Source organism: Neomonachus schauinslandi, chromosome 7, assembly GCF_002201575.2.
Source record: "Neomonachus schauinslandi chromosome 7, ASM220157v2, whole genome shotgun sequence".
NCBI lineage: Eukaryota > Metazoa > Chordata > Mammalia > Carnivora > Phocidae > Neomonachus > Neomonachus schauinslandi.
The window spans coordinates 83,607,284-83,627,655 of NC_058409.1; the positions used below are offsets into that span (position 1 = coordinate 83,607,284).

At 37.2% G+C, this 20,372-nt stretch overlaps 1 protein-coding gene across 1 annotated transcript in view; it reads right to left on the reverse strand.

Annotated features, from left to right (window-relative positions):
- Positions 1-20,372, reverse strand: part of TMEM232 (transmembrane protein 232) — a gene marked incomplete at its 5' end in the record, with an annotated part of 218,900 nt that overhangs the window by 144,439 nt on the left and 54,089 nt on the right. The gene's annotated exons all lie outside the window — the stretch shown is intronic.

Below are 20,372 nucleotides of genomic sequence, written 5' to 3' on the forward strand. Positions count from 1 at the left end.
CCAAAGGCAGCTGCTTAATCCACTGAGCCACCCAGGTACCCCCAGGAGAAGAGAATTCTAATTTAGTTAGTGATGGGATAAATTTGGAGGATAAAAAAATACAGCAAGTCCCAAAGGGTATATGAACTAAAGTTAGCCAAAGAGCAACATGAGAGTACCAAGTATATGTGAAGCAGGTAAGAAAAACACGAGGAAGAGAAGGTTCAGGAAGGGAGATGGAAGGGTTTCAGAGTCAATTAAATTCTGTATTGTACTGTCCCCTAAATCCTGATGATAGTCTGTATGACACTGGAACTCATCAGTGCTCGTCTTGAATAAGGATAGAGGTACAATATGAAAAAGTCAAAATCCTTAACTTTTCCTAATTCAATATAGATTTTTATAATCCAGACTAGTAATAATAATAATTACTATTATAACTAGAAAACTTGGGCATTTCTACTACTATGTGCCCTTATTCTTTTTTTTTTTTAAAGATTTTATTTATTTATTCATGGGAGACAGAGAGAGAGACAGAGGCAGAGGGAGAAGCAGGCTCCCCACGGAGCAGGGAGCCCAATGCGGGACTCGATCCCAGGACCCTGGGGTCATGACCTGAGCCGAAGGCAGACGCTTAACCGACGGAGCCACCCAGGCGTCCCCTATGTGCCCTTATTCTAGTCCTCACTACAATCCTGCTATGAAGACCATATTATTCTTAGCATAATAGAAGGAACATATGACCTTCAAATTGGTTGAAAGTCCCCTAGCATTACACAGCTGATTAGTGACAGAGCCAGGTGAGGGTGAGTCTAATCTTATCCCAGGCAGCACAGCCTTTCCAATTCAGACAAGTGCTTTGACTTCCTTCTATTCCAAGGGAAGAGACTAGAAGGTAGAAAGAGGAGGCAGAAGTGAAAGTATGTACACATCTTAAAAGTGGGAGGAGGATGGCAAATGTCCAGCTTCCAAACTTAAGGCATCTTTCATCATTTGTAGTGATACTTTGAAAGAGATAGTATAAACCGCAAATACAAGGCTACAGTTAAGCAGCCAATTCTTTTGAAAATGTAATTTTCCCCCACAAAAATTTTACAAGTTAAAATTAGCATGCTGCAATATTTGACATTATATGTATGAATTGATGTCAGCAAGATGATAGAATAGGAAGACCCCAGCCCTCGTCCCACATAGAAATAATTTGGCAGCCATCCATAAACAAAAGTGCCTTTTTCAGGACCTTGGGAATGAAGTAAGAGGTTGTGAAACCCCACTGGAACCCAGGACTGAGCAGGCAGTCCCAGACCCAGGTGGCATATCTGTTGGCACTTATGTGGTACCAGCCGTGGACTTGGAAGCATCCTTGCCCCACTGTGAACTCAGCTCCAGCCCTGGTTATCCAGTCTTATCCACTAAAGGACTCAGGGGGAATCCATGCCTGCTGGTGCCCTTAGTAACAGGCTCACAGTCTGTGGGCCCTGAAACAGCTCTGTGACCTGGCTCCAGCTTCACTCTCCCATGGTCCAGAGGCAACTCTTCCCACCCAGGAACCCACCCATGGATCTGGCAGGAGTGTGCTCAGGGAAGTGGCGGGGGCCACATCCACTTGCACCCCACATAATAGGCCTAGTATCTGTAGATGCAGAGGTGGTTCCATAACTAGGCTTCTGCCCTGCTCACCCATGGTCCTGGAGGTGGTCCCATCTGCTTTGGGATGTGTGACAGAAACTGCCTACTCATTCCTTTGGCAACAGGCCTATTGACTCCCAGTAGAGAGGTAGCTATAAGAAAAGAGAAGATGGAGGATGATAGTGAGGATCTCAAACTGAGCTGAGGTAAAGAGTTCATATTAGAAATGGATAAGGGGCTGGGGCGCCTGGGTGGCTCAGTGGTTAAGCGTCTGCCTTTGGCTCAAGTCATAATCCCAGGGTCCTGGGATCGAGCCCCACATCGGGCTCCCTGCTCAGCGGGGAGCCTGCTTCTCCCTCTCCCACTCCCCCTGCTTGTGTTCCCTCTCTCGCTGTGTCTCTCTCTGTCAAATAAATAAATAAAATCTTTTAAAAAAAGAAATGGATAAGGGGCTCCTGGCTGGTGGCTCAGTTGGTAGAGCATGCAACTCTTGATCTCAGGGTTATGAATTAGAGCCCCAAGTTGGGGATAGAATCTACTTTTTAAAAATGGATAAGGTAAAATAACTAAAGATAAATGGGGTCATATTAAGTGGTAGATATTTGAGCAAAAGAGTAGTGTTCTATATGTTCAATGAAATGGTATGTCTATTCAAACAATAAACTGGGAAACCAACGTGGGAATTTTATGAGGTAATCTAGGTCTTTACTGTGATGAGCAGTAGGAGCTTGGAGAGTAAAGGACAAACAAGACATTGTGGAGATCTAATAATACTAGTTAGCTACAGAGGAGGAGGAAGGCATGAAGTGGAAAGGAATAGTACATTTTTAAGCTAAGGAACTTGAAACAATAATGAAATCACTTGCAGAAAAGACATTATTGTAGAGGAACCAGTTAGGGGAGAGAGGAGATAAAATAATATTTGGAAAATGTGGCGTGGTCGGGGGTGAGGAGTATCTAATTTTCAGAGGCCTATAACTTGTAAAAATATAGCTAAAATTTAAGTGAAATAGCAAAAGTGAAATTATGGATTTGTGAGTCTATCAGAAAAATAAGGCTTGAACTTAATATGAGTAACAAAACAATTATGAGTTTTTAAATTAATAGTTCTGGAATTGTGAACCTCAAAAATTAAAAAAGGCAGCTTTGAATAAAAATATGATAAATATAACATACTGTGAATTTTAACCTATTTATATATTTGTTGATAGACTCCCAAACTCTTTACATTAATAAGAAGGATTGATTAAAGTACATATAAGCCGCCTTCATATATTTTAAATTATTGGTTATTAAGGAATAAATATTTTATGTCTATAATAGTTGAATCATTGAATTGGTTTGTTTTTAGAATCTACAAGACCAGTGATTAGTCCATAAAATATATTCTGGTAACTGAGTTCTCAAAACTCACCAAACTTTTAAAATGCCATCGGTAATTTTTAAAGTTTTTTTTTTTTTTAATTTATTTGACAGAGAGAGACAGTGAGAGAGGGAACATAGCAGGGGGAGTGGGAGAGGGAGAAACAGGCTTCCCGCTGAGCAAGGAGCCCGATGTGGGGCTCGATCCCAGGACCCTGGGATCATGACCTGAGCCGAAGGCAGACGCTTAACGACTGAGCCACCCAGGCGCCCCGCCATCGGTAATTTTTAAAGTGAGCTGTTCACCTATTGATTACAGTGAAATATTGCTTACAAATAATATTTGTGGGGAAAATCTATTGTATCCAATTGATTGACAGTTAATGAAAAAAACTTACAAAGACAGATGGGATGTGTTACAACGGTCATAAAAGGCAGAATGCAGTCTAATATGCATGTTCTAGACATTTGCTAAGAAGCATACCTGCTATGAAACTCCTCATCCAGGGACCAAGCTGAAGAATAAGGTACCTTTTTGTTCTGCTTTGAGTGACCCTGTGGCAGCTATCAAAAATGTTACTTTAAATATACTCAGAGAAAATGTGTCTGTCTGCAGCTGAGCAGGCAGTATCCTAGGAAATAACAAAGGTGAACCGAAACAAAATTCTTAGTAAATCTTGAAAACTTATTAAGAAACTATGCTGTTTGAAAGGCCATATCATGATCCTTTCTTTGTAGCAATGCTTTGTTTTAGTGTCTGAACTCCACGGAAGCCTTTAATTGCCAGCCTAGATATTTAGATTTCACAAATTCAGTGAATGTGTAATATGAGTATTTCTACTCATATGAATGAGTATAAATGAATTTACACAATTTACAATTGTGACAAATATAACTTGGCAGAATCAAATGTACCACTAAAAGGTAACCTGACTGTGAGATGTAGTTTAAAACATGGTCTTTGTGGGTGCCTGGGTGGCTCAGTTGGTTAGGCGACTGCCTTTGGCTCAGGTCATGATCCTGGAGTCCCGGGATCGAGTCCCACATCGGGCTCCCTGCTCAGCGGGGGGTCTGCTTCTCCCTCTGACCCTCTTCCCTCTCGTGCTGTCTTCATTCTCTCTCTCAAATAAATAATAAATAAATAAATAAAACATGGTCTTTGTAAAATGCCACATAAAGGAAAGGAACTAGATCAATGCCAAGAAACCAATGGACAAGAACCAGTCAGCAAGCCAGGCATTTAACAAATATTTACTGAGTCAATGCTATGTGCCAACAGCTGTTCTAACGCGCCAAAGAAAAAGACAATGTTACTCTCTCGGGACACGTAATTCTAGTAGAGGAAGACAGATACTAAAAAAGTAAACAGAACAGTATCAGTTCATAATGAATGTTAGGAAAACGATAGAAGGCAGTAATGTGTTCAACAATGACTAGAGAAGAAAGTCACATAGACACAATGAGAGAAAGACCACTATGAAGACATAGTATTCAAGATAAGATATGATGGATTTTTTAAAAGTTAACCATCCAAGAAGCTGGGGGAATTGCTGCATCTGTGAGTGCGGAGGCCCACTCTGAATTATCATGGCCAATTTGTAGGCCATTGAAAGGAGTTTGGAATTTATTCTTAGCGTAATGAAAAGTTAACAGAGCATTTTAAACAAGGAAAGGAACTGACCTGCTTTATGTTTTAAAAATCTTTTGGCTTCTTGATGGAAAATGGATTCTAGGGAGTATAAGGGAAAGGGAGACTTTCAGTTTTTGCAGTAGTCTAGAAGCAAAGTGATGATTACATAGACTCGGGAGTTGTACAGTAAAGAATTAACAATGTCCAAAGAGAGGGCTGGCCTTTGCCCTTGCCTTCTGGGAGGTGACTCTTAGGCATTAGAATGTCCTGTCTGATAAGAATGTCTTTGTTTACCTGGTAGCCTTAGGCATCAATTTGGCCACTGGAAGGACCAGAGACTGAGGTCAGCCATGTGTATGTGACTGAACCCCAATAAAAATTCTGAGTACCAAAGCTTGGTGATCTTCCATAGTTGACAATACTCTATGCAAAGTGTCATACATCATTGGTAGGAGAAGTAAATGCTCTCTGCACAACTCCACTGGGAAAGGACAATGGATAGCTCTGTACAACTGTCCTGGACTCTGCTTTATGTACTTTTCCTTGGCTAATTTTAATCTTTATCCTTTTACTATAATAAACCATAACCATGAGTAAAACGGCTTTGCTGAGTTCTGTTCTGTTCTAACAAATTAGCAAACCTGAGGGTTGTCTTGGGGATGCTCAAACTTATAGGTGATTTCAGAAGTGAGAGTAGTCTTGGGGACCCTTGAACTTCATAAGAGATAGTGACAGAGATATGGGGGTATATTTTGGATGACTAGTAGAATAAATAGGAATTCTAGGGTACTCCTTATTTTCAGAATGTTATACTATAGTGATAATAATTATATCTATATACACATTAAATATTGATAGTTATTTTGTATATATCATCATATTTGATCATTACACATATTACACAAATACCCAACAGAATAAACCAAAGAGAACCAAAGTATTACTAATTTACTCAGTATTTGTTGCAGGTAATATAGAAAACAAAAAGCAAAAAGCAAAAGTCAGCTGATTCCTATATTGGCATGGAGCAGTAACTGAAACATGATGGCAAGTTGGATGCTGCCGTTAATACAGAAATTCAAGGAACTGTGGGATGCCTGGGTGACTCAGTTGGTTAAGCGTCTGCCTTTGGCTGCGGTCATGATCTCAGGGTCCTGGGATCAAGTCCCACATCAGGCTCCTTACTCAGTGGGGAGCCTGCTTCTCCCTCTGCCTGCCACTCCCCCTGCATGTGCGCTCTCAATGTCTCTCTCTCTGACAAATAAAATTTTTAAAAAAAATTTAAGGAACTGAGTAGAACTTGCCTTGCTTAACTTTTATGATATCTTTTGCCATAGTCGAGTATGGCAATCTGTTGATTAAAAATAATTATCTTCTGGAATTATAACTGGGAACCAAAGAAGAAAGTGGTTCATTTGCTTTTCAAGAACAACTGTGATTCTTATAAATTAAAGAAATATCAGACTTCTGATTTTTGGAGTTATTTTAAGTTTCATTAAACTAAACAATACTACCATGATTTTGGACTATCTCTATGGAAATAGTTAATCCTCACAGGTTTTTGTATCCAAGAGGAAACAAAGAAAAAAGAAAAAGAATTAACAAAGATTCTTTTGGAAATTAAGAAAAAGGAACAATAACTTTACATTTATAAGCACAGTACATGCAAGATTTATTTTAAAATCCATAATCTTGAAGAAACTAAGATTCTGAAAGATGTTACAAGTTGCCTAACATCATCTAGAACATGACAACTGAGCTGAGACTCATCCCAAACCTCTGACACTCCAAATTTCTGACAAGTCTAGTCCAGTGCACATATATTCATCTACAACTGAGCCATTTTGGTGCTGTTTTCCCTCGTCTTCTTACTAAATTTCTCATCCTTCACCCTATTTGGAGGGGCTTCTATTGTTCCTTCCTGTAAGTAGCTACTTAGAAAGTCTTTAAAAATTAAAATAACTGTTGGGGTGCCTGGGTGGCTCAGTTGGTTAAGCATCTGACTTTGGCTCAGGTCACAATCTTGGGGCCTGGGGACAAAGCCCTGCAAGGGGCTCCATGTTGGGCTCCGCTCAGTGAGAGTCTGCTTGTCTCTCTCCCTCTTCCCCGCCCTTCTCATGCTCTCTCTCTTTCAAATAAATAGGTACAATCTTCTTAAAAAAATTAACTGTTCACTCAAAGCAGTATGAAATATCTGGATCAAACACAAGAATAATGTATTAGATTAGAGATTTCTGTACCCATCAACATATTATCAGGTTACTTTTAATAGATGTGAGGGGTAAAGGGCAAAGTGACTCTAGGGTATTAGTATTCATTTCTGTACCAGATTAAATGACAAAAAAAAAAGTCAGAAGCACTCTGAAGGATCTTAATATAATTCTGGCTGGTGTAACAAAGGAGGTTACAAGTATCTAATTGAGTTATTTTCATTAATGTATATACATTGCTTTTAATTAATTTGGATAGAAAGCCAACAACTATCATTCTTTTTCTTCTCTGCTAAGGTATATTATGACAAAAATTGATTTCTAAAATGGCATATTGCAATATACTTTAATATCATTAATACTTTTTAAAAAAAATCTCACTATTTCTAGTTCATGGGGCTTTTTTTCACTATGTTCAGCCACAGATGGATTTGAGACCATTGGCTCAAATGTGATATATCTTTGTATTTATGCCTCAAAAATGTGAGTAATGTTCCCATGAGATTTTCAGCTCCTTTATTTGAATAAATAAAGACTTTTACACGGTCAAAGGCTTTTGACTGAAAAGTCCGGCATGTTGTTTCAGCCTGTCCCAACCAAAAGGAATAGTAGCAACCAAAATTGGGAATAAATAGAATGAGATAGTGAAAATCTTTTAGTTTACACATGTACAGAGTTAGATTAAGATTCATTTGTAAGATGAGAGCAAAACCTCCTGAAAAGAGTAGCAACACTTAACTTTCAAAAATCATGGTAACCCTTTATCCTGGTTATTTGTGCTTTATGAAGATCCTCGTGTAAACTTAGAAAATTAGGTCTTGGGGTGCCTGGGTGGCTCAATCAGTTAAGCATCTGACTTCAGCTCAGTTCATGATCCCAGAGTACTGGGATCAAGCCCCACATCAGGCTCCCTGCTTAGTGGGGAGCCTGCTTCTCCCTCTTACTGCTCCCTCTACTTGTATGCTCTCACTCTCTCTGCCAAATCAATCAATAAAATTATTTTTAAAAGAAGAAATAAAGAAAATTAGGTCTTGCCTCTACAATTAGTAACTATTTTCTACAATCAATACAGGTTAAGTTTTGATTGCTGAGGCAGTACTGACAGGGAAGAAAATGGTTAGCTTTACCCATACTTATTGGGTATAAAGTAGTCTTAGATCACAAAATATAGCTCCTATCCAAGAAATATTTACCACAGGGACTCTTCTTCCTTCACCTCATACAGTTTTCAGCTCTTCTCACGTGTTCTGAACTGAAACTACTGTCCTCTGCCTCCCCCACATCCCCAACAGCACTGACACCAGCTCAGCGAAAGGCTACAGTAAATGGAAGGGAAAAAAGAATACGTCTAGCAGTCCCTCACCCAGGTCCCTGCAGTCTCTGACATCCCAGGCTCAGGGCCAGTTGTCTGGCAACATATCAGTTCTAAACGCTTCTCACCCCCACCATGAAGTACTAATATAAAGAAGATAAAGGAAAGTATCTTGCTGTATCTTAGAGATTTGACCATGTCAGTTCAAACTGGACTCTTCTCAAAGGAAGGTTGTAGCTTTGGGAAACTATTTGAAGTTCCAAATTATAGATTTACAGGCCAACTTGTGACACATAGCTAATGACATGGGGGCCAGTGGAGAGAAAGAAATGCAGGTCAAATTTGGGTTTAGTCTTGGTCCACTTATGGCCATCTGACAAGTTTTGAAACCACACTGAAAGCTGAGGATGGCAACAGTAATGCGAGTGATTTGTCTTTTTCTTATTATTATACTATTTCATATATGTGTGCATACAGTATTTCTCAACTTTAACTTGTATTTTAACTCTTTCTCATTTTTTTCTGCACAGATCTTGTGCATTTTTCTGTAGGTATCTTCTAATCATGTCTTTTATGAATTGTGATTTTTCTCTTGTTTATGCTTAACTTTTGAAGGTACTGTGCTATATTTTCTTCTAGTTATTTTAAAGGTTTTAATTCATATGGAAATTATTTAAAAAATTTACTATGTGTGGTTATGATTCATGGTACTTAACTAACTTTAAAAAAGTCAAATACATATATTATCCTCAAAACAATTCATTGATAATCCATTCTTCCCCACTTTATCAAATGCCAGAATAGACATCATATTTCCATATACATCCTCACATACCCTCACATCAATTTTACTCTTCCTCTGTCTCTGTTTCTCTCTCTCTTTCTCTCATACACACTTACACACACGTGTAAATGTATACCAATATTTGTTTACATCCAAAACATTCTTTTTTTTTAAATTTTTGTTTTTATTTAAATTCCAGTTAGTTAACATATAGTGTAATATTAGTTTCAGTAGTAGAATGTTGTGATTCATCACTTACATATAACACCTAGTACTCATCACAAGTGCCCTCCTTAATACCGAACACCAATTTAATCCAGCCTCCCACCCACCCCCTCCAGCAACCCTCAGTTTGTTCTCTATAGTTAAGAATCTGTTTTATGGTTTGCCTGTCTCTTTTCCCATGTTCATCTGTTTGATTTCTTAAATTTCCCATATGAGTGAAATTATGTGATATTTGTGTTTCTCTGACTTATTTCACTTATTATAATACACTCTCCCTCCATTCACATCATTGCAAATGGCAAGATTTCATTCCTTTTGATGCCTGAGTAATATTCCATTGTATATATACACCACATCTTCTTTATCCATTCATCAGTCATTGGACATTTGGGTTCTTTCCATAATTTGGCTATTGCTAATAAAGCTGCTATAAACATTGGGGTGCATTTGTCCCTTAGAACCAGTATTTTTTGTATCCTTTGGGTAACTACCTAGTAGTGAAATTGCTGGATCATAGGGTACTTCTATTTTTAACTTTTTGAGGAACCTCTGTACTGTTTTCCAGAGTAGTTGCACTAGTTTGCATTCCCACCAACAGTGTAAGAGGGGATCCCTTTCTCCTTATCCTCACCAACACTTGCTTCCTGTGTTGTTAATTTTAGCCATTCTGAGAGGTATGAGGTGATATCTCATTATAGTTTTGATCTGTATTTCCCTGATGATGACTGATGTTGAACATCTTTTCATATGTCACATATCTGTTAGCCATCTGAATGTCTTCTTTGGAAAAATGTCTATTCATGTCTTCTGCCCATTTTGTAACTGGATTATTTGATTTTTGGGTGTTCAGTTTGATGAGTTCTTTACAGATTTTAGATACTAACCCTTTACAGATATGTCATTTGCAACTTTCTTTTCCCATTCTGAAGGTTGCCTTTTAGTTTTATTGTTTCCTTTGTTGTGCAGAAGCTTTTTATCTTGATGAAGTCCCAATAGTTCATTTTTGCTTTTATTTCCCTTGCCTCCAGAGATGTATCTAGTAAGAATTTCCTATGGCCAATGTCAAAGAGGTTGCTGCCTATGTTCTCCTCTAGGATTTTGATGATTTCCTGTCTCACATTTAGGTCTTTGATCCATGTTGAATTTATTTATGTGTATAGTGTAAGAAAGTGGGCCAGTTTCATTCTTTTGCATGTAGCTGTCCAGTTTTCTCAACACCATTTGTTGAAGATCTGTCTTTTTCCACTGGATATTCTTTCCTGGTTTGTCAAAGATTAGTTGACCATATAGTTGTGGGTCCATTTCTGGGTTTTCTATTCTGTCCCCTTGGTCTATGTGTCTGTTTTTGTGCCAGTACCATACTGTCTTGATGATTATAGCTTTGTAATATAGCTTGAAGTCCAGAACTGTGATGCCTCCAGCTTTGCTTTTCTTTTTCAAGATTGCTTTGTCTATTTGGGGTCTTTTTTGGTTCCACAAAAATTTTAAGATTTTGTGAAAAATACTGGTGGTATTTTGGTAGGGATTATATTAAATGTGTAGATTGCTTTGGAAAGTATGGACATTTAACAATATTTGTTCTTCCAAGCCATGAGCATGGGATGTTTTTCCATTTCTTTGTGTCGTCTTCAAATTCTTTCATAAGTGTTCTATAGTTTTCAGAGTATAAATCTTTTACCTCTTTGGTTAGGTTTATTCCTAGGTATCTTATGGTTTTTGGTGCAATTATAAATGGGATCAATTCTTGATTTCTCTTTCTCTTTCTGCTTCATTAATGGTGTAAAGAAATGCCAGATTTCTGTACATTGATTTTGTATCCTGCAACTTTACTAAATTCGTGTATCAGTTCTAGCAATTTTTTGGAGGAGTCTTTCAGATTTTCTACATTGAATGTCATGTCATCTGTAATAGTGAAAGTTTGACTTATTCCTTGCCAATTTGGATGCCTTTTATTTCTTTTTGTTGTCTGACTGCTGTGGCTAGGACTTCCAGCACTAAGTTGAATAACAGTGGTGAGAGTAGACATCCCTTTCTTGTTTCTGACCACAGAGGAAAAGCTCTCAGGTTTTCCCCATTGAGGATGATATTGGGTGTGGGTCTTTCATATATGGCCTTTATGATGTTGAGGTATGTTCCTTCAAACCTTATTTTGAGGGTTTTTATCAAGAATGAATGGTGTACTTTGTCAAATGTTTTTCTGCATCTATTGAGAAGATCATATGGTTCTTATCCTTTCTTTTATTAACATGGCATATCATGTTGGTTGACTTGCAAATATTGAACCACCCTCACAACCCAGGAATAAAGCCCACTTGATCATGGTGAATAATCCTTTTAATGTACTGTTGGATTTGATTTGCTAGTATTTTGTTGAGAATTTTTGCATACATGTTCATCAGGGATATTGACCTATAATTCTCTTTTTTTTTAGGTTTTTTTTTTTTTCTGGTTTTGGAATCAAGGTAATGCTGGTCTCATAGAATGAGTTTGGAAGTTTTCCTTCCATGTCTATTTTTTGGAACAGTTTGAGAACAATACGTATTAACTTTTCTTTAAATGTTTGATAGAATTTCCCTGGGAATCCATCTGGCCCTGGACTTTTGTTCGTTGAGAGATTTTTGATTACTGTTTCAGTTATGGGGCTGTTCAAATTTTATACTTCTTCCATTTCAGTTTTGGTAGTTTATATGTTTCAAGGAATTTATCCATTTCTTGCAGATTGCCCAATTTGTTGGCATATAATTCTTCATAATATTCTCTTATAATTGTTTATATATCTGTAGTGTTGGTTGTGATTTCTCCTCTCTCATCTGTTATTTTATTTATTTGGGTCCTTTCTCTTTTCTTTTTGATAAGTCTGCCTAGGGGACTATCAATTTTATATCAAGAACCAGCTCCTGGTTTCATTGATCTGTTCTACTGCAGGGAGGGTTTGTTGTTTCTATATCATCTATTTCTGCTTTAATCTTTATTATTTCCCTTCTTCAGCTGGCCTTAGGCTTCATTTGTTATTTTTCTAGTTCCTTTAGGGGTAAGGTTAGGTTGTGTATTTGAGACTTTTCTTGCTTCTTGAGGTAGGCCTGTATTACCATGTACTTCCCTCTTATGACTGCTTTTGCTGCATCCAAAAGGTTTTGGACCATCGTGTTTTCATTATCATTTGTTTCCATGTATTTTTTAATTTCTTCTCTAATTTCCTGGTTGAACCATTCATTCTTTAGTAGCATGTATTTAACCTCCATGTATTTGTGGTCTTTCCAAATTTTTTTTTGTGGTTCACTTCAAGTTACATCGCACTGTGGTCTGAAAATACGCATGGTATGGTCTCAATCTTTTTGTACTTGTTGTGGCCTGATTTGTGACCCAGCATGTGATCTATCTGGACATGGTCCAAGGTGCACTCGCAAAGAATGTGTATTCTGCTGCTTTAGGATGAAATATTCTGAACGTATCAGTTAAGTCCATCTGGTCCAGTGTGTCATTCAAAGCCATGGTTTCCTTGTTGATTTTCTGCATAGATGATCTGTTCATTGCAGTAAGTGGGGTGTTAAAACCCCCTACTATTACTGTATTATTATCAATGAGTTTCTTTATGTTTGTTATTAATTGATTTCTATATTTGGGTGCTCCCAAGTTGGGGCACACATATTTACGATTGTTAGATCTTCTTCTTGGATAGACCCCTTTATTATGATATAGTGCCCTTCTTCATCTCTTGTGACAGTCTTTGGTTTAAAATCTAGTTTATCTGATATAAGTATGGCTACTCTGGCTTTCTTTTGATGTTCATTAGCATGATAAATTGTTCCCCATCCCCTCACTTTCAATCTGCAGGTGTCTTTAGATCTAAAATGAGTCTCTTGTAGACAGCATATAGATGGGTCTTGTTTTTTTTTATCCATTCTGATACCCTATGTCTTTTGATTGGAGCATTTACATTCAGAGTGATTATTGATAGATATGAATTTTGTGTCATTGTATTACTTGTAAAATCTGTGTTTCTGGGGATTTTCTCTGTTCCTTTCTAATCTTTGTTGCTTTTGATCTTTCTTTCCCACTCAAGGAGTCCCCTTTAAAATTTCTTTCAGGATTGGTTTAGTGGTCACAAACTCCTTTAGTTTTTATTTGTCTGGGAACCTCTTTGTCTCTCCTTCTACTCTGAATGATAGCCTTGCTGGATAAAGTATTCTTGGCTGTATATTTTTCCCATTCAGTGGGTTGAATACATCATGCCACTCTCTTCTGGCCTGCCAAGTTCCTGTGGAGAGATCTGCTGCTATTCTTATTTGTCTTCCCTGGTAAGTTAGGGGTTTCTTTTCTCTTGCTCCTTTTAGGATTTTTTTCTGTACCTCTATATTTTGCAAATTTAAGTATGATATGTCTTGATGTTGGCCAGCTTTTGTTGATTTTGATGGGAGTTCCCTGTGTCTCTTGGATTTGGATGTCTGTTTCTTTCCCCAGACTAAGGAAGTTTTCAGCCATAATTTCTTCAAATAAACCTTCTGCCCCTTTTTCCCTCTCTTCTTCTGGGACTCCTATGATATGAATGTTATTATGCTTTATGGAGTCCCTGAATTCCCTAAGTCTACATTCATGATCAAATATGTTCCTTTCCCTCTTCTTTTCAGCCTCATTATTTTCCATAATTTTATCTTCTATATCACTTATTCATTCCTCTACTTATTCCATCCTTGTGGCCATTACATCCAGTTGGTTTTGCATCTTGGTTATAGCATTTTTTATTTTGGCCTGACTAGTTTTTATGTCTTTTAAAGAGACTCCCTGGTGCCTTTTATGCTTTTCTCCAGCCCAGCTAGTATCCTTATGATTGTTGGTTTAAATTCTGGATCAAGCATACGTATATGTGTTTCGAATAAATCCCTGGCCGTGACCTCTTCTTGGGATGAATTCCTCTGTCTTGGCATTTTGTCTAGGTCTCTGTCTTTTTCTCTGTGTTAGGAAAGCCTGTTATGTTTCCTGCTCCTGATTAATGGCTTTATGAGGAAGAAGTCACATATTGTCTAGGGCCTGGTGCTTTAGGAAGTGTCTCTGGTGTATGCTGTGTGTACTCTGCTGCTGCGTTTTGGCTGCTCTTTACCTCAGGTCAGAAACTGCAGAGTTTCTCAAGCACACTTGTCCTAGAAAAGCTGCACCTATGGAGTGCAGAGGGGTGGGGCTTGGTGTAAGCATTTTATACCACTGTTGGTGCTGTGCTGCTTACTGAAGTTAGTTTATGCTGAGAGGCAGGTGAGAGAAATGGCACCCACAGGCTCCTTTGTACCAAAAGAGGCAATGCCACCTCTCTCAGATGCACTCCAAGAAGGGGGAATCATCTCTCCCAGTGCATTCCAGGGGATCCTTAGATCACATCATCTTCCCCCACCTCGAGCTATCTGCTCTCCTTCTCCACAGAAACAACTCAACACCCACCAGCCTCCACACCTGCCATGCCATAAACCTCTAAAACTCCAGTCTTTTAGCCCCATGGTTGTAAAAAAAAAAAAAATCATGAAAATCAGCCCCTCTCATTTTTCCAGTCAGTGGTTTTGGGGAAGTGTTTTCCTTGTGTGATCCCCTGTATGCTCCTCTCTCTTTCTCATCTCTTTCTGTGATCAGGACTCCCTCTCCTCAGTGGCACCCATGATCCACTTCTCCCCCAAATCACATCTCTGCATCTTCTACCTTCCATTATATGGCCTCTTTTCTCCCTCTAGTTGTGCAGTTGGTCCTCAGATCAATTTCTTAGGTATTCAGAATGATTTGATATTTATCTAGCTGAGTTCAAAGAGCCAGGCAAGCCTAGGGCCCCCTACTACTCCACCATCTTAGTTCATCTGCTTTACATCCAAAACATTCTTGACATCAATGGAAAGCCAGAGATGCTTAGCAATGATTCTGTTAAAGATGGAGCACAGCTACAAAAAACAGCACAGCAAGGAAAAACTTTCACATCCTATTGGTAGATTTTGTTAGCAAAATAATAAGTCATAAGCCACATAGACAAGGAGTAACATAAACTCCTCATAAATTTTTAGATTTAAATTTATCACTACCAAAGTCTGAGGCTCAGACCCATTAGGGTCAAGTCAAATGTTATAACTTTCTCAAAAGAACACAGTAGTTGAGCAATGCTGAGCATTATTGTATTCCCAAAAGAAACAAAGAAAATAAGAACTTGGAAGATATAAAAGGACAAAACAATTTCAGTGGGAAAATTGTAAACTTATAAAAAGAGAAGTTGAAAGTATGGTATTAAACAAATGTAACTAAAGTAATTCAGTATTTAAAAAAGGCCACTCATCAGTCTTAAATGATAACAAGGACAGGGGTTATCAATTATTTTAGAGGATGAACATAATGGACCGTCATATTTATTAAGAATATGTATATTATATATTCAAGTAAAAACAAAAGTAGCACAAAATTACCAGGTGAATATGAAAATAAAATAATATGTTTTAGCAGTATTTGACTAATGATGTGACACAAACTAATTTTTCACTTTCATAAGTATCAACTAAATGCAAAACGCTTCTGACATTGGATATGTTATCAAACAAGATGGTAAACTCCAAATGAGTAAACACTTTGGCTATTCCAACTGCTAACACTATCACTACTAAAACTTATACACAATAAAATACGTTACTAAATTGTGTTAGTATGTTGAGCTGATGGCATAAACTTACCATCTTTTCTGATTTTTATTTATTTATTTATTTTTAAAGACTTTATTTACTTATTTGAGAGACAGCATGAGAGAGAGCACAAGTGGGTGGAAGGGCAAAGGGAGGAGCAGACTACCTGCTGAGGGGGGAGCCCAATGCAGGGCTCAATCCTGGGACCCTGAGATCATGACCTGAGCTGAAGGCAGATGCATAACTGACTGATCCACCCAGGCACCCCCATCTTTTCTAATTTTTAAACAGTATAGGTAGTTGCTGACCTACCAGCCATACCTTGCCCCTTCCTTAAAAATAGAATCCTATTCTGTACGCAGATAATGGGAATGAATTCTCATGGGCCATCACAAATGCCTCTCTTCACCAGGCATTTACTTTTCCAGCCTTCCTTGTAACTAGTAGTGACCAGAGTACCCAGCCCTGTCAATTTCACACAAGGGACAGTCTTCTGGAGTGCTTCTGGGAAATCTTTTGTTTTATAATAAGGTGAATAGACTCTTTAGAAGAGAGCCTTCTCTTTCTTCTTGCCTTGCAATGCTATGTGAGTCTGTGATGTCTAGAGCTAAAAAGCTCTTTTAATAATGAGATAACAAGCATAGGAATAAAAATCCAACATCCCTGAGAAGTAGAGTAGTGTAAGTAGAGTAATGCAAAAATTGGATGGATGAAGAATGAATGAAATTATGAGATAAATGTTGTCCAAGCATCAGGCTATTAAAGAAATTACATCATATAATAGAATTTGTTAAGAGAATTAACTACCCACCAAACTAACCAGAAAATTTCTGCTCTTAGATGTGTCAATCAGTAAGGTGTTTGAAGGAGGGATGAGTGAGATGAATAGATGCTAGCTCCAAATTTTGAGGTGAGAATAATAAAAAGAGACTTACTATTACTAAAGTTGGAGTGTGTTAAATGTCATTGGGTGGAGCGAAACAAAAAATAGCAATGGAATCCTTTCAAAAATGGAACTAGAGATGTCCTTCATAGTACTAAGGACTGTGTGGTAACTCTGGTGATCCCCAGGTCCTGAAACAGTAAATGTCAGCAGTGAAGACACCTTCTGGATCACTGCAAGGATGAAGGGTTTTCAAAGTTTGGAATCATGATTTACCTAATTTGGGAGATAATGATCCTCTAGGGTTTGAGCATAAAAATTAAAACCACTACAAGTACTTATTTTCATCTTGCAGCCTATTGAGTCAAAAAGAAATTTATTGAAATGCAGCTTCCTATTAGAATCTCTTTATACCCCTCCCACCCTGTGTTTGGCTTTGTACTAACATTCAGCAAGATACTTACTGATGGGGGCACCAGGGTAGCTCAGTTGGTTAAGCGTCTGCTTTCAGCTCAGGGCATGATCTCAGGGTCCTGGGATGGAGCCCCACATTGGGCTCCCTGCTCAGTGGGGAGCCTGCTTTTCCCTGTTCCCTCTGCCCCTCCCCCTGTTTGTGCTCTCTCTCTCTCTGTCATGCTCTCTCTCAAATAAATAAATAACATCTTTTTTTTAAAAAAAGATACTGATGGATAAGAGTGACACTGAAATTCCTTTTAAAAGATCATTTTTCTATATGCTTTTTACTGTGGTTTGTTGTTCAAGAATTGACTCCATTTTTGGGGGCGCCTGGGTGGCTCAGTCATTAAGCGTCTGCCTTCGGCTCAGGTCATGATCCCAGGGTGCTGGGATGGAGCCCTGCATCCAGCTCCCTGCTCGGCGGGAAGCCTGTTTCTCCCTCTCACACCCCCCTGCTTGTGTTTCCTCTCTCGCTATCTCTCTCTCTGTCAAATAAATAAATAAAATCTTAAAAAAGAATTTACTCAGTTTTCTTATTTCATGGTTTTCTTGTTAGTTTTCAGTGACTAAAATGCAGATTATTTGCTTTCCATGAACTTCATAATTTCTAGTAGAATATGACTGTCCAGTTTTTATGATTTCCTATTGTTTTCAGCATATAATGTAATCTAATTGCATACACAAAATAATGGGTTTATTTGTACAGGAATACTTTTTTTTTTAAATAAAGATTTTATTTATTTATTTATTTGACAGAGAGAGATGCAGCGAGAAAGGGAACACAGGCATGGGGAGTGGGAGAGGGAGAAGCAGGCTTCCTGCTGAGCAGGGAGCCCGATGCGGGGCTCGATCCCAGGATCCCGGGATCATGACTTGAGCCCAATGCAGACGCTTAATGACTGAGCCACCCAGGCTCCCCCGTATAGGAATACTTTAAAATCAAGTTTAGCATATGCCCATATGGTAAAAGTACTTAATATTTTCAAAAACAGTCTTTATGAAATTAAGGTATCTTATATACTAGTGCATCTTGTACATCAAAAAATATGGCAAAAGGTGGATACCATATTCATAGATACAAATACAGATATATAGATATTTTATATTCCGTTATGAAAATCTATTAGTCCAGGTAGACGAATAGATTATTTTACTAGTATAATACAGAGAATTATTGTTGTTTGATGTTTAAGAAACTGCCCTTTTTCTAAGTTTTCTTGACTATATTCTTCCAGATCATCTATAGAATTAACCTGCCAATTTATACTCTTTTGACTATTCTAATGGAATTACATTTAATTTACAGATTAATTTAGGGAGAATCTACATCTTTACAATACCAAAGTTTATATTCATTTATTTCAAGTCTTCTTTTATGTCTTTAAAGTTTTATGGATTTTGTTCTTTATAGAGCACATTCCTTAGGATTTTGCTGTTTTTATGCTATTGTGTTTTTTTTTCTATTTAGTTTTTGCTGGTATATAGTAAAGTTATTGACAGTAATGTTTCGTGTAACTAGCCATTTTATTTAATTAGTGCTAATATTATTTTCATACTCTTAGCTATTCAAAATAGACATTCAGATCACCCATAAATGCTTTTCTAATATTATACCTGCTTTTTTCTTTTTGTCTTATATCAACTAGGATATCCAGAATGTGGTAAAATATCAGCAATTAATGTAGAAATTCTGGATTTTACTTAACCTAAATGAGATTATTTTTAGTTTTTCATTCTTTTTTTTTAAAGATTTTATTTATTTATTTGACAGAGATAGAGAGAGCACAAGTAGGCAGAGAGGCAGGTAGAGGGAGAGGGAGAAGCAGGCTCTCCGCCGAGCAAGGAGCCCGATGCAGGACTCGATCCCAGGACCCTGGGATCACAACCTGAGCTGAAGGCAGCCGCTTAACCAACTGAGCCACCCAGGAGCCCTCGTTTTTCATTCTTTAGGATGATGTTGATTTTAGTTTCTGATAAATCCTCAACAATTTAAGAAAGTACCCTTATATTTCTAGTTTTAATCCTATTTTATCTTCTTAAAAAATCAGGCATGTGTTTTTACCTTAATCAATTCTATTTCGGCATCTATTAAGAGTAACTCCTTCCTTAGTTAAAAGAGATTTAAACTTTTTAATAATGATCTCTCCTTAGATTCCTAGAATGAACGGTATAAATATAGCATATTATTACTTTAACACACTGCTGAATTTGGTCTGTTAGTATTTTACTTAAGATTTGTACCTATACATGCATTCATAAGACAAAGTGGTCTATTCTTAATACTCTTGTCACCAAGTTTAGGAATAGAGAGACAACACATTTTGCTTTATAGAAATTATTCCCAAAATTTTTCCTAAATTATAATATTATATTATATATAATATATAAATAATTAATTTGCCCAACACATCATACACATAATGCTAGATATGTTTTGAGCATGTATGTACATGCAGGTATATAAAGATAACACTGACCTGTGGCAACAGGTCAAGAGCCCTTCTATATTATAATTGAAAGTAAAAGCTGTATAAAAAGTAAATATTCTTCTGTATTAATATACATTTTATTACTTTCCCTGAAAGCTAGTTGTGAGGATACCCAGAATAAATCATTTTTTTAAAGACAAGGTTTGGGACCAACAACCACTCTAATACATTCAAGAGGAAAAGATATTTTCACTATAATTCAAAAATAATTTTAATAATAACTTTAATTACTCTTCAACTCTACTTACAATTGTTTTTGCTAACTATAATTATTCTCAACACATTGAATGGTTTTTCTGTTATCTAAGAGGCTGGCAGATATTAAATTTAATTCAATACACATAAACTTGATAGAATGCTTACTGGATGTAAAGAACAATATTAATATGCAGGGTGGTTATGAGTTGCTATTATTTAAGGTACTTCAACCTACGAGGGAGATTTAGATTTTATGAGAACTAAAGCATATATAATTGTGAAGCCCTCTTTTTCAAAAACTATAAAAACTTATTTTTTGCCAATTTAAAAAAAAAAGACATTTTTCTATGAAGAGATATTCCTAGTGTCCTTCCTAGGATTTTAGAAGAGAAAGAAAAGAAAGAAAGAAAGGAAAGAAAGAAAGAAAGAAAGAAAGAAAGAAAGAAAGAAAGAAAGAAAGAAAGAAAGAAAGGAAAGAAAGAAAGGAAGGAAGGAAGGAAGGAAGGAAGGAAGGAAGGAAGGAAAGAAAGAAAGAAAGAAAGAAAGAAAGAAAGAAAGAAAGAAAGAAAGAAAGAAA